A 12,930-nucleotide genomic window follows, 5' to 3' on the forward strand; every position below is an offset into this window, starting at 1 on the left:
GGATTATTAGGACACATGTCACGCATGTGTAGAGTTAGGACAGGAACACCATCATGGAGTGAACAGGGACAACTAAGGCCCTCACAAGAACAGCAGGGCCTACAACAACAGCAGACGTTGCAACAGGGAAATGAACAACAACAACAAATAACACAACAACAGCCACAGACATATTCACTGCCACAACAACAGGTAGTGATGACACAACAACCCCAAACACAACAAACACAATTGGGTAGGGTGACGGTCTTGGGACACAACCCCTACACAGGAAATGGCCAATCATTGTACCCTCAATAGGACAGCCCACAGACGGCCTTGGTGTGTCCCATCCTGTCAGTAACACCTAATAGTGCGGAGGAGCCACGCATAGAGGTAACGATAGGTGACAAAAAATTATCATTCCTTGTTGACACCGGGGCGACCCGGTCTTGCATAAGGGAAGGTAAATTTAAGATGTCAGGCGAAGCCATGAACACCCAAGGATTCTCTGGCGCTAGAGGGTTGGTTCCCTTTACTGATAACATTCCCTTATCTATTGGAAATTATGATCTGTCAGTTCCACTTTTATATTATAGTGCCTCACCAGTAAATATACTGGGGAGAGACATAATGAACAGGTTGAATATGACGATCTCCTTTACAGAGGACGGCATAATTTGCTCTACTCCAGGGATTAACATGCTCACAGCACGACAGATTATGCAAGCATACTGCGGACAGACAGCGATTAGGGCGGAGCCAGTAGATGGCGAACTATTCCAGTATGGAACAGATATGGCATTTGCATGGGTGCCAGGGATAGAAGGGAAAATATGGAGGAGGCCAGCAGCCTATCTGTTCAGACCAGAAACACCTGTTAATGAACCAGAAGGAAAGGTGGTTCTAATGGACATTGAGAGCATTATTGCAACAGCTGATTATATTGCTGTGCATGCCCAAGACAAAGAAGGAAGAGCATGGAGGGCAGTGATAGCACTAGCAGAAGGATGTAGGCTAACCCAGGTGTCAGATGAGGAGCTGTTCTCAGAAGAAAAGGAGGAAGGTGAAATGGTGTTCATGATGAGTGTAGAAATATGGCTAAAAGTGGCTCACAAACAAGTAGCACAGAAAATTGAGATGGCACTTGAGGCACCTGCATGCACCCCAGTCCCCTTCTTTAAGGAGGATATGTCAAAGGTACCCAAATCATTGTGGACTACTAGCCCTTATGACATGGGGTGCATAAAAAGCATAGGGGGAGTAAGGATAAAATTGAAAAAAGGTGCAATACTCCCCAGAGTGAAACAGTACCCACTGTCAAAAGAGGCAGATTAGGGCATATATGAAACCATAACGGCCCTTATAAACAATGGCATATTGGTCCCCTCAGAATCACCATGCAACACGGCTGTGTACCCAGTGCGCAAGGCTAAAGGGGGGTCTTGGCGCTTCATACAGGATCTCAGGCCCTTGAACAACATAGTAGAAGCAGAATATCCCGTAGCAGCAAACCCGGCCACAATATTGTGTGGCATTCCAGCAGAAGCATCACGATTTACAGTGATCGACCTTAAAAATGCTTTTTTCTCAATACCATTGCACCCAGACTCACAAGATCTGACAAGCTTCACTTACCGAAATACAAAGTGGAAACATACCAGATTGCCACAGGGGTATTGCGAATCACCCTCAATTTTCAATAGAGTAATACAGATGGATTTGGGTAACATTGAAGTGGAAAGCACAGTGTTGCAGTATGTGGATGACATAATAATTTGCAGTACAAACGAAAGTAAATGCAGAGATGACTCCTTAAAGATGTTGACAATATTGGCTGAAAAAGGGTACAAGGTAGACATGGAAAAGATACAATACTGTCAAGAACAGGTACTTTACATTGGTCAACTTATATCCCAACATGGAAGAAAGATTGCACCACAAAGAGCACAGGCCATTTCCAGCACTCCAATGCCACAAACTGTGAGGGAATGCAGCAATTCCTGGGGCTGTGCAACTACTGTAGAGCATGGGTATTTGATTACAGCTCGTACATAGGACCCCTGCTTGAGGCTTTAAGGGAAGCTAATAAAGGGGAGAAAAAGTTGGGGTGGACTATGGAAATGAAAGAGGCTTTTGATGAATTGAAAGATGCGATATCAACTGCTCCAGTACTGGCATCCCCAGACTATGAGCGACAATTTTTTATATTTTCACATTGCGACTCAGCAGTAATGAAAGCAGTGTTGGATCAAAAAACAAGCATGGGCTACAAACCAGTAGCATTTTACAGCGGTCACTTGGATCCTGTGATGTTAGGTCACTTCCCTTGCGAACAAGGTCTCGCTGCAGCTGCTTTTGCAGTGGAAAAAGCATCAGCAATCACCATGGGGTGTCCAACTACACTGTTTGTGGAACATGCACTATTTGCAATATTGAATAAACCTAAGTCCACCCTAACCACGCAGAGGGCATCAGGTTATGAGATCATCCTATCTAGAGCTGAACTATCAATTGTTAGATGTAGCACGGTTAACCCTGCAAGGTTCCTAGCAGAAGTAATTGAGGAGGGAGATTATGCCCATGACTGTACGCAAATAACTGAAATGTACTCATGTACTAGAAAGGTTGAAGAAAACGCACTAGAGGGAGGTGAGCTTTTGTTTATTGATGGGTCATCAACTATTGATCAAAGAGATGGGATAAGGAGAACTGGGGCAGCAGTGGTAAAAATGATGGAGGTACCGGTGTGTGTGGCTATGAAATGTGTACAATTACCACAGCATTACTCCGCTCAAGCAGCGGAACTGGTTGCACTAATCTTGGCGTTGAAGGAAAGCTTTGACAAACGAGTAACCATATACTCCGACAGTGCATATGTTACATCCACTGTCCACTCAGGGCTGTCGAAATGGAGAAGAAGAGGGTTTAGGAGAGCTGATGGCACTCCAGTGCAACATGCCCTCTTATTGGCTGAACTAATTGAAGTAATAAATGACCCCCAAGAATTAGCCCTAGTAAAATGCACCGCACACACCAATGGTGAAGACCACGTCTCAAAGGGGAATGCAGCAGCAGACGCACATGCGGAGTATGCTGCATACTTTGGTGAGATATGGAACCCCCCAGAGTCACAGAGAGGGAGAGGGAGGGGAATGGCTAAGGAGATGTTGATAAGAGAAGGGTACACCCATCTCCCAGCCACGCAGATTATGGAGCTACAAGCGGCTGCATCAATGGCCGAAAAAGAAATATGAGTAAAAAGAGGATGCACAATGTCACCAACCGACGCACTATGGCGCCAGGGTGGCACTGGAAAGGTTGTAATACCATTGGCACTTTTGAACACCGCCCTGAGCCAATTACATCACCCAGCCCACACAGGCAAGGAAATAATTGCAGCACGAATTAGAGAGGATTGGTTTTGCCCCGAGTTAAATTCTCATGTGTCAAATTTTATCAGCAATTGTCTCACATGTCAACAGTTTACGGCCGGTCATACCCTAAAAGTAATAAGAGGTACTATACCCCGGCCAGAGGGACCTTTTCGGCATCTTCATATTGACTATGTTGATATGATCAACATATGTCAAGGTAATGGGTATATGATTGTAGTAGTATGCCCATTCTCAAGGTGGATTGAAGCAGGGCCCTGTTCACACCCAGATGCATTTAGAGCAGCTAAATTCCTAGTGAGGGAGGTCTTCCCCAGGTGGGGAGTGTGCGAGGTGTTAAGGTCAGACAATGGCCCACATTTCGCAAACGAAATGTTCCAGCATATCACATCCTTGCTGAACATAAAACATAAATTTGCATGTGCTTACCACCCACAGGCCAACGGTGTATGTGAACGTCTGAATGGCCTATTAAAGGAGGCAATTGCAAAGATACAGCAAACAACAAAGAAAAGCTGGTTATATTGCCTTCCATTAGCCCTATTTGAGCTAAGGAATAGACCAGGGTCCGACCACCACCTCACCCCACACGAGGTGGTTACTGGACGTCAAATGCGCCTTCCCCTAACGCCAACATCAAGAGCATTTACCGACCACGAAAGCACAGCGAGTGTTCTTGGTGATGAAATGTACCAATATGTGTCTTCTTTGATTACTAGTGTAGTGTTTGTGTCTCAACAGCTCGAGCGCACACGGGGCGGGTCTAACAGAAATCAACAAGAAGACGCGGATAAAGAATCGAAAAAGGAAAACCTGTGTAAAATTGCTAAAGGTGACCACGTGCTACTTCGCAATTTCAACAGGAAGTGGAATAATGCACGATTTACTGGCCCCCATCTGGTAGAGGAAGTATCAGCAAGGGCAGTAAAGCTACAAGACAAGCGTGCCTGGAACCACCTACATGATGTAAAGATCTACAAACTGCAGACCCGCCCCAGCGCCACCGACAGGTCCATTGGGAGAACAACAACAACATCACCAACGGAGGAAGAGAGTTCTACCACAGCCAACGACCCAATTGTTCCCATACCCTGTCACTCCCCAGATTCCCCGGAGATAATAACGGACGAAGAAAGGGGTGATCCCCATACTGCCCACCCCATGGTCACACGCTCAAAGAGTAAAAATACTTCCGCCAGCTGAGCCCAAACCCCCTGCCCATTGACCCCTACCCCCAATACAGTAATAACCGAACTGAAGGACATTGCCTTGCACACGTACACATGTAAACACGTGAATGCTCTCTTTTTCTCTTCTCTCGCACATACAGGAACTGCGTATTATTGTATTGCTAAGAAAATAGATAACTAACAAATTCACTGCCCAGGAGTAGATGGTACCCCCAGACGATAACTACCCGGAAGAATTGTCACACCAATTTGTATATGAAATAAAAAGGCCAACGTACCTGAAAAAGAGAAGGGTATGTGTCTACTACACAGCATTCCTCTTGGCCATAGAATATTCAATGCCCCACCTCCACCCATACTTGCCTGTCCTAAGAGATAGATCACTTAGAGTAGCGTGGGAACAGCTCTTCGCCTGGGCACTGAATGACTATTTGATAGGGAGAGCTTAAAGAAAAACAATAACTAACATTTAATAACCAGCATTTTGAGAATTTTCAGGCGGGCAACTTTAACGTCGCAAGAATACGCTGCCAGGACTGCAGCAAGGTAAGAGCAAAATGCCGGTGAAATTAGCATATGTAATAAAACTAATAGGGATTTTAATGATCACCGGGTTCTTGGCTGCCTCTGTATGGCAGTACAGCTATGCTATTCATCTCATTGCTGCACCCAAACCTAATAAACCCCCATCCCCTGCTGCAACAGGTGTTACGTCAGGTGATACTAGTAAAATTGCACACAAGCAAAATAGAGTTAAACGCAGCACATACTCAGATAATAAAGGTATTGATAATTATATACAAGATTCAGCACACGTCTCAAACAACATATGGTACCAACACATGACCCGCATTGGTAAGCAGACAACAGAGGACAGCTGCTACGTTTGCTCATTAATACCATACGCCATGAGCGCTTCTCGAACATTTGTTGCCACAGAAATAGATGAAAAGACAGCATGATGCATAATATACTTAGCACTGTTCCAAACGAAGGGAAGATTCCAAGGGACAGTGGTGCATATGGTGTGGAAAACACGAGACTCATACCCATATGAAAACAACTTCCTCAAGACTTATTTGAGTTACCACAAGAGCAGTCTACATGCTGAAGCATTCAAATACATAACAAGTGGTCCTGCAAAAGGGGAAACAAAGAAAGTAACACTGCAGTATCTACCATGTGATTGGTACGCCACTGAAGTTCCTGGTAAACCAGGATGTTGGGAAAGGCCACTGGTGACGATAACAGGGAAGGTGTACCTGGACAACAATTGGGAGATAGGAGTGATTGGCAGCAACATGGTAACAAAAGAAACTATCTCAACTATCGAGGCACACAACCACAGATGTTGGACGACGTGGATCAAGTACGTACCCATGCTCACGTGGGTGGAGACGGATGAAGACCCAATAACAATACTGCCGCTGACTGCGCCCAAGGTATGCTACCAACATAAAGGAGAGGTGGACGTAGGATACAACACCAACTGTGCAAGCGTGATTGAGTTACCTGAGGGGGAGCAGGAACAGCAGTAATAATGGACCATTATTGGGCTTGTGGAGAAAAGGCATACCATACACTGCCTCCCCTGTGGAATGGTGTGTGCACAATGGTGCACTTCAATGTACCATCACTAGTGGTACCCCAGAAGCATGTGAATGTGGCGAACTTTCCCAAAATGGATGAAGGGGACAAAAGAAGGAAGAGATCTGCACCACCTCAGGAGGAGCAAGGGAATAGGACCAACAGCAATGATACTGTCCTAAACAGAAGGAAAAGACGAGGAGAACCTCTGACAGGAAATTACCTGTGGGGAAGGTCGGAAACGGCACTCACTTCAATCCCGCCAGAACACAGACTATTCAGCAGAGCAGCAATGTTTTTCTCCTCAATCATATATCCGGGACTGCAGGCCTACGCAAATGCAAAATGGCTCCAGATAACTAGATGGGAACTAATGATGACCATCAATTCTACAGTAAATGGATTCAACGCAATAAAAGAGGAGCTGCGAGCTATAAGGATGGTAGCACTCCAGAACAGATATGTATTGGACCTCCTCACAGCCATGGAAGGAGGAGTTTGTGCAAAGATAGGACAATCATGCTGCACGTTCATTCCTGCCAACGATGCTGACAATGGTACACTGACAGAAGCAGTTTCACAATTGGCCCAGATGCACTCCAAAATGATGGATGAAAGTAACGGTGTAAACAAGGATAAGAGCTGGTTTTCACTATTATGGTCATGGATGCCATCTTGGCTGTCAGATGGACTGAAAATTATAGTTGGTTGTACTATTTTGGCTGGAGCTACACTGATCATAATAAGATTTTGGAAGGCCCGGAAGGCACGCACCACTGACGAGTTGCTTGAAATGGTCGGTATGCACCCCTTGATGCCAGCAGATGACGGCCAACACACAGGCATAATAATACAAGAGAGGGAGAAGTTGCGCAACCAGATCATCACCAATCATCTGGACCCACCATCGGTGAAGATCGAGAACCCAAGAAACCCCAGGTGCTACATAGGGAAATGGGTATACTGTACTCCTGGAGGAACCTGTGAATATATGTATTGGTCATTTGAAGATCATGTGAACCACTATGGACATTTAGGAGGAATAACTAAGATATGGAGAGTAAGAGGAGACAACGAAAAGGATATGTTTGTGGTCGACAAGTCGACCAGAGGGGGGACTGAAGTGGGAGAATGGAAGACCAGGCTCCCGTCCTTCACCTCTCGCGCTTGGCCTAAAGGGTCACGACCCAGACACCTGCCACGAGAAGAGTTTGCCCATCTACCAGACGACCAAATACCCTGGTACAGGAACATACGGATGTGTCCATCTGCCTGCCCAGCAGCCCGCACTGGCCATGCCGACACCTGCGGCACGGATCAACTAGACTAAAACCTACACGTCGTTAGAGATGCCATGACAACCTAGCCAACGGTCAGCACACCTGTACAAATATACACACTGGACACTCCCGCACCAATCTACACGAAGAATATACTCAGTGCTATGACGTAGGCGACAGACATACTCACGGACGTGCATCTTTATTATTTTCCACATAGGCTTTCAAAATGCAGAAACGCAAGACGCATCATGAACTCATCTAAAAGAGCTTGCTTACGCTTCTCCTAAAACCAGTTGCCACAATGAGAAATATAATGAAGACACGATACTGGACATAAGACAATATGGTACTGTAACCTAAAGCGCCTGTGCACCAAACGGCTCCACTTATACACCAGGCCTAAGTAGGCCGCAAGCAAGAGCTTCCATGGACGTTAAAAGAACAAGAGTCAGGTTGCTGATCCTGCAGAATGAGCCCGGCGAAGCAACCAGCCAAGGTCGCAATGTTGCCAACCCACATTCCGAGAGCAAACCATCAAGGGCACGATGTTACAACCTCGCACGCCGCACACCAACGTTAAAGTCACACCTGCAAATTAAACCAGGCACACAGTGGAAAAACAATATTAATTGTGCAGAATTATGCCTCAAACACAGTCCCACCTCACCTGACCAAGCCGAACCTGACAGGATGCCAAGCCCAGGAGGAAGAAAGCGTCTGGATCCCTCGTTACAAGACATAGGCAGATACAATTAAAAGGCTCAATGGACATCTGCGACAGTGGGAGTAGTCGGCCTTCCAGCTATGAATAAGTCCTCACATTGTCTGCACGTACCCATAGTGAAACATTGTTGCAAATGACAGGTACACCGAGAGCTGGGAACAGCGATGGTCCCAGGCTGGGAAGCTCGCGGGCGCACCAATCAGAACATGGGGCTCCTATCACTGACGCCATTAACTTTAACCAATCATCAGGGGTCTTCATGTAACAATTCTCATGTATCTAATTGTAGGGACAACCCAGATATATCACCTGACTAACCCTTGTCCACTAATATTGTTCTCTATACGTGTGCTATACTAACCCTACCACTCGAGCAACCAATTAAGAGTGGCAATAGGTTTTTTGCTAACTTTCCAAGGTGACGCAAGTAGCGCGTCATAATAAGGTAAAAAGGGCCTGCGAGCCCTACGATGGTGTGTGTGTCAGGACGGACGCGTACGCTCCTTGACCCATCCCTGCCGTTTTTGTCTAATAAACAGCAGAGTCACCTTGCTTCTTGCGTGTGTCTCATACTCTATCTCATCTGGGATATACGGGAGGAGTTGGGGCCTCCCTGCCCGGAGGTCTGCGGACGGCCCGGCCGACCCCGGCAGAATTTCCCCCCGACACTTTCACATAGAGTGGTATTTCGTTTACTGATTTAAGTACAAAGGCCCCTGATTTGAACGATGAGTATAAGTTGCAGGTTTCCTATGTGATTGGCCAATCCCAGCGCCAGAGCTTTAGTTTGGCTTTGTCCATAAAATTGATTAGTAAGTCGATTGAAATGTTGGCTACCTTTAAAGTGGTATTACATTGGGCTTCCCAGATTTGAAGAGGGGATTTTATCATGAATAGAATGGCTTTCACAGTTGTCAAGAGAGTTGAGTGATTAGTGATGATGGACAAAAATGTCCTATAGGCGGATAGCATTTGCCACTGTTAAGTATTTCAATCCGGCGATACACCCTGGTCTCAGCCTAGTATGCAGCACACAACTTAAATGCTTATTTTGTTATATATGTAGGTTCAATATTTGAGAGATACACTACTCATATCACACCCCCTTTTCAAATACCCCAGGTCTTGGTGGACCAGGAACCAGGCTGGTTGGTAAAGGTTATTTATTTATTTATTTAAAATTCAAGAAAATCATACACATTTTAATATATGTGGCAGCAATCACCAATGTGGTGACAATAACAATAGGAATGTAGGCAATGCACTTAAAATAACCCTTTAGCAACACAGATAGAAAACACCAGAGAATAGAGACACTTGTGAATTTTTAGAAAGATAACACTCAAGTTAGGATTCCCCCCTGCAATATTCCTCAAACCACAAATAATCAATTCTAAATAGATATAAGGAAGCAGCAGGGCATCAGGAATGAGGAATAAGAAACAAAATTCAAATCCAACCTTCCCTCCCCAAACAAGAGAGAAAAACGGATTTGAAACCCTTGCAATGTTAAAATGACACTCAGAAATGGCTGAATAAAACAATGAATGTGTGCAAAAATCCTTAAATAAATACTATTCTCTATGGGAGCAACACTGTAAAGTTACAAGCAATCATAATCAATAGATTGAGGAAAATCATACAATTTGAAAATGAAGGGAAGGTTTAAAACCATTGATTGTAAAAATAACACGTGCTAAACTTTGCAAAAATGCTCATTCCTGCATGAAATTCTGTCCAGAGTGTGACAAGACATTCTACCAAGTTTCAAAATAACGCACACACAATCAATTTTAAACTGGGCAGTTTTTCAAACATTTTCAAAGTATTGCTGCAGAGATAGAAGTCTTTAAAGTTTCTTCATGAAATTATCTTTAAAAGCAAATGGCAGGGGCTGGACCATTTTTTTTCTTGTCAGCTGACACCAACTGGCATTTCCTTCAAAGCAGGATCGGGGGTTTCAGCTTGATTGTAGATTTTATTGCTCTTTCACACTTCCAACGTCCTTGCCTTGGGAGCTTCATTGTCCGTGGTCTCAATAGAGATGACAGTCTGTCCAACCCTGTATCAGGGAGTTGCCTGAAGCTGCTGAGAGAGAGAGCCCTCCTCCAAGTAGAAAACCTGCTTTTCAACTTGCAACTCCAGCACCCTGGTTTTAAAAATCCTTCATTTATGCTCTTAAACCCAGAATTAAAACAAGCCTATTGCATTAAATGATCCATTTTATATAGTCTCAACAGCAACAAACCTTTCCCATTGCTAGGTAATGCAAGCATTTATTCAGTAATTTACTTTTGAAACAGAGTATTTTCTTTTCAGTAGTTTTGCAAAGGCACATTTCTTTACATGTGTTGCAGCCAATATTTCTTTCAATTTTTAATCTCCAGCAGATTCACACATTGCCATGCAGCTATAGTTATTCTCTTGAATTCTGGAGTTGTTCTGCAGCATGGATACATTGAAACAGGCATTGCTCAGCTATTTAGAGTCTTTCTCCTCTGAACAGCTGAGTTTTAGATACTTTTGCAAAAGAAATGAATGTGTTTCCCGTGTAAAATGAAAAGAAAGCCCCTGGGCTTGTCAATTCAGAATGAATCCCGGTTTGGCTGAGCACAAGGACTTCTCCTGGGCCTGGTAGGGTTTATTAATCACATTGGTTTCAAAATGAATGGATAGATTTAGAGTCAATGCAGCCTTTACAAAGAGTGAAAAAGTTTCATTTTAAAAGGGAATTTTGGTGGTTTTCAGCAAGGCAATGCTGCCTATTTACTTAATTCCATGTCAAATGTTGCAGAGCACACTGGCACATTCCTGCAGTGTGTACTCTGTCCCCCGCGCCTGAAATGTGTGTGGCAAGGTGGTGCAGCCATTTTTCTGGTGGCTGTAAAAATGCAATTTTGAGATCCTGGCACGCACAGGAGTCAGCGCAGCCAATTTGCTGTTTCTTGCACCAATGCAGCACAGTGATGTGGGGCAATGCGTTGAGTGTGTCAATATATCCCACACACCCCCCCTGACTTCTCCTGGGCTTTCCAAGTCGAGGGGGAGTCGGGCAAGTGGGATTTCTACATGGGTCACAGCAGGATCCGACAGGAATGAGTCCCTCTTCCATCAGAGAACAGTGCGCCCTGCTCCTCCTGTTGTCTCTGGACAGAACATGGAATGACACTCCCCGCTTTCACTGGGATCTTCCTTTCATTGCGTGTAGCGACACTCCCGGATCTCCTTTGGTTTCTCCCTTCCAGGCTGCCGGGGCAGTCCTCCTTGGTTGTGAGATAGGTGCAACCAGTACGAATCTATGACAGAGAACACAAACCGGTCACAAACATTTCCCACTAACTGCGCGCCAATTGGGTTGATAGCATTGGGATACGCAGGCATTTAATAATAACAATTGATAATGGTGATCCCTGTTACATAATCAGATCTATAAATCCTATCGCTACCTTGTGGTTCTTCTTTTCCTCATTCTCATGTTTCCGATGTCTCCTCTGTTTGATTCTCTCTGGGCTCTTCAATTAGTTGCAAAGTGTGCCTAGGGTTACAGCTCTTTAGTTGATTAATATTGACCCATTTCTCTTCTGTCAAGTCACCTTTGGGGATGCAGATTCTTTAGGCGACTGGTGAGATTATGTCTACAATTTCAAAAGGTCCCCGCCAGCTAGGCAAACATTTGCGCTCTTTGGTCTGGTTCCTTTGGAAATTGAACAAGTAGACCCTGTCTCCTTCTTGGTATTCCTTTTTGGTTGTCTTTAGATCTTAATGAGTCTTCATGCTGTCTGCAGATCTTTGTAGATTCCGCTGAGCGTATGCGATAGCATGTTGAAGGTGTTTTCTCAGATTCTCAACATGCTCATGAGTTGTGGAGGAATTTATCATTGTCTACTCTTGGGTTCTATAGAGCAGATCCTGGGGTAGCACCATCCTGCGTCCAGTCATCAGCTCAGAAGGAGACATCTTAGTTGCAGAAGAAGGGGTAGATCTGATGGCCATCAGATCAAGTGGTAATCGGATGTCCCGACTTGGCCCAGAGTCTGCCACAAACTTTTTTAGTATGCTCACAATGGTTTTATTGTACCTCTCAACTCCACCACTAGAGGACAGCGGTATGCAGTGTGTAGTTTCCTTTTTACCCCAAGTATCTCCCACATCTTTGTCATCACTTCGCTGGTGAAGTGACTACCTCGGTCTGACACAATCCTTTGGGGTAGTCCAAAATGCGAGAAGATGTGATTGATCATCAGGGCAGTTGCTTTTTCTGCCTTGCAATTTGGGGCCAGGAGACATTGTACCCATTTAGTTAACAAGTATGTTACGGTTAACATGTACTTGTTCCCCCTAGAGGAGCGAATCATGGGCCCGATGAAATCTACTTGTAAATCTGACCAAGGCAGTGTCATCCCCCTCTTTTGGAGGGGAGCTCGGTGTGTTAGTGATGTTGGCTGAAATTGTGCACACACAGGACACCCCTTCAAGTATTGGTCGAGGTCCTGCCCCATGTGTGGCCAGTATGCAACCTCTCGCAAGATTTCTAATGTAGCATGAAACCCCTGCTGACCGGCTGTGGCCGCATCATGGGCGTGATTTAGCATCAGGCTTCGGAATGAGGTAGGGACCACCCATTCGTCACCATCCGATATGGATCTCCTTACCAACAAACTGTATTGGATTTGGAACATTTTTGGACATTTCATCAACACCTTGAGGTCCGCTTTCCCAATGCAATCAGAATCCATCAGGGGAAAGTTCTCCGGATCCTCAATGTGTTGATA

The sequence above is a fragment of the Ambystoma mexicanum genome, chromosome 4p, assembly GCF_040938575.1.
Source record: "Ambystoma mexicanum isolate Mex_15411 chromosome 4p, UKY_AmexF1_1, whole genome shotgun sequence".
Classification (NCBI taxonomy): domain Eukaryota; kingdom Metazoa; phylum Chordata; class Amphibia; order Caudata; family Ambystomatidae; genus Ambystoma; species Ambystoma mexicanum.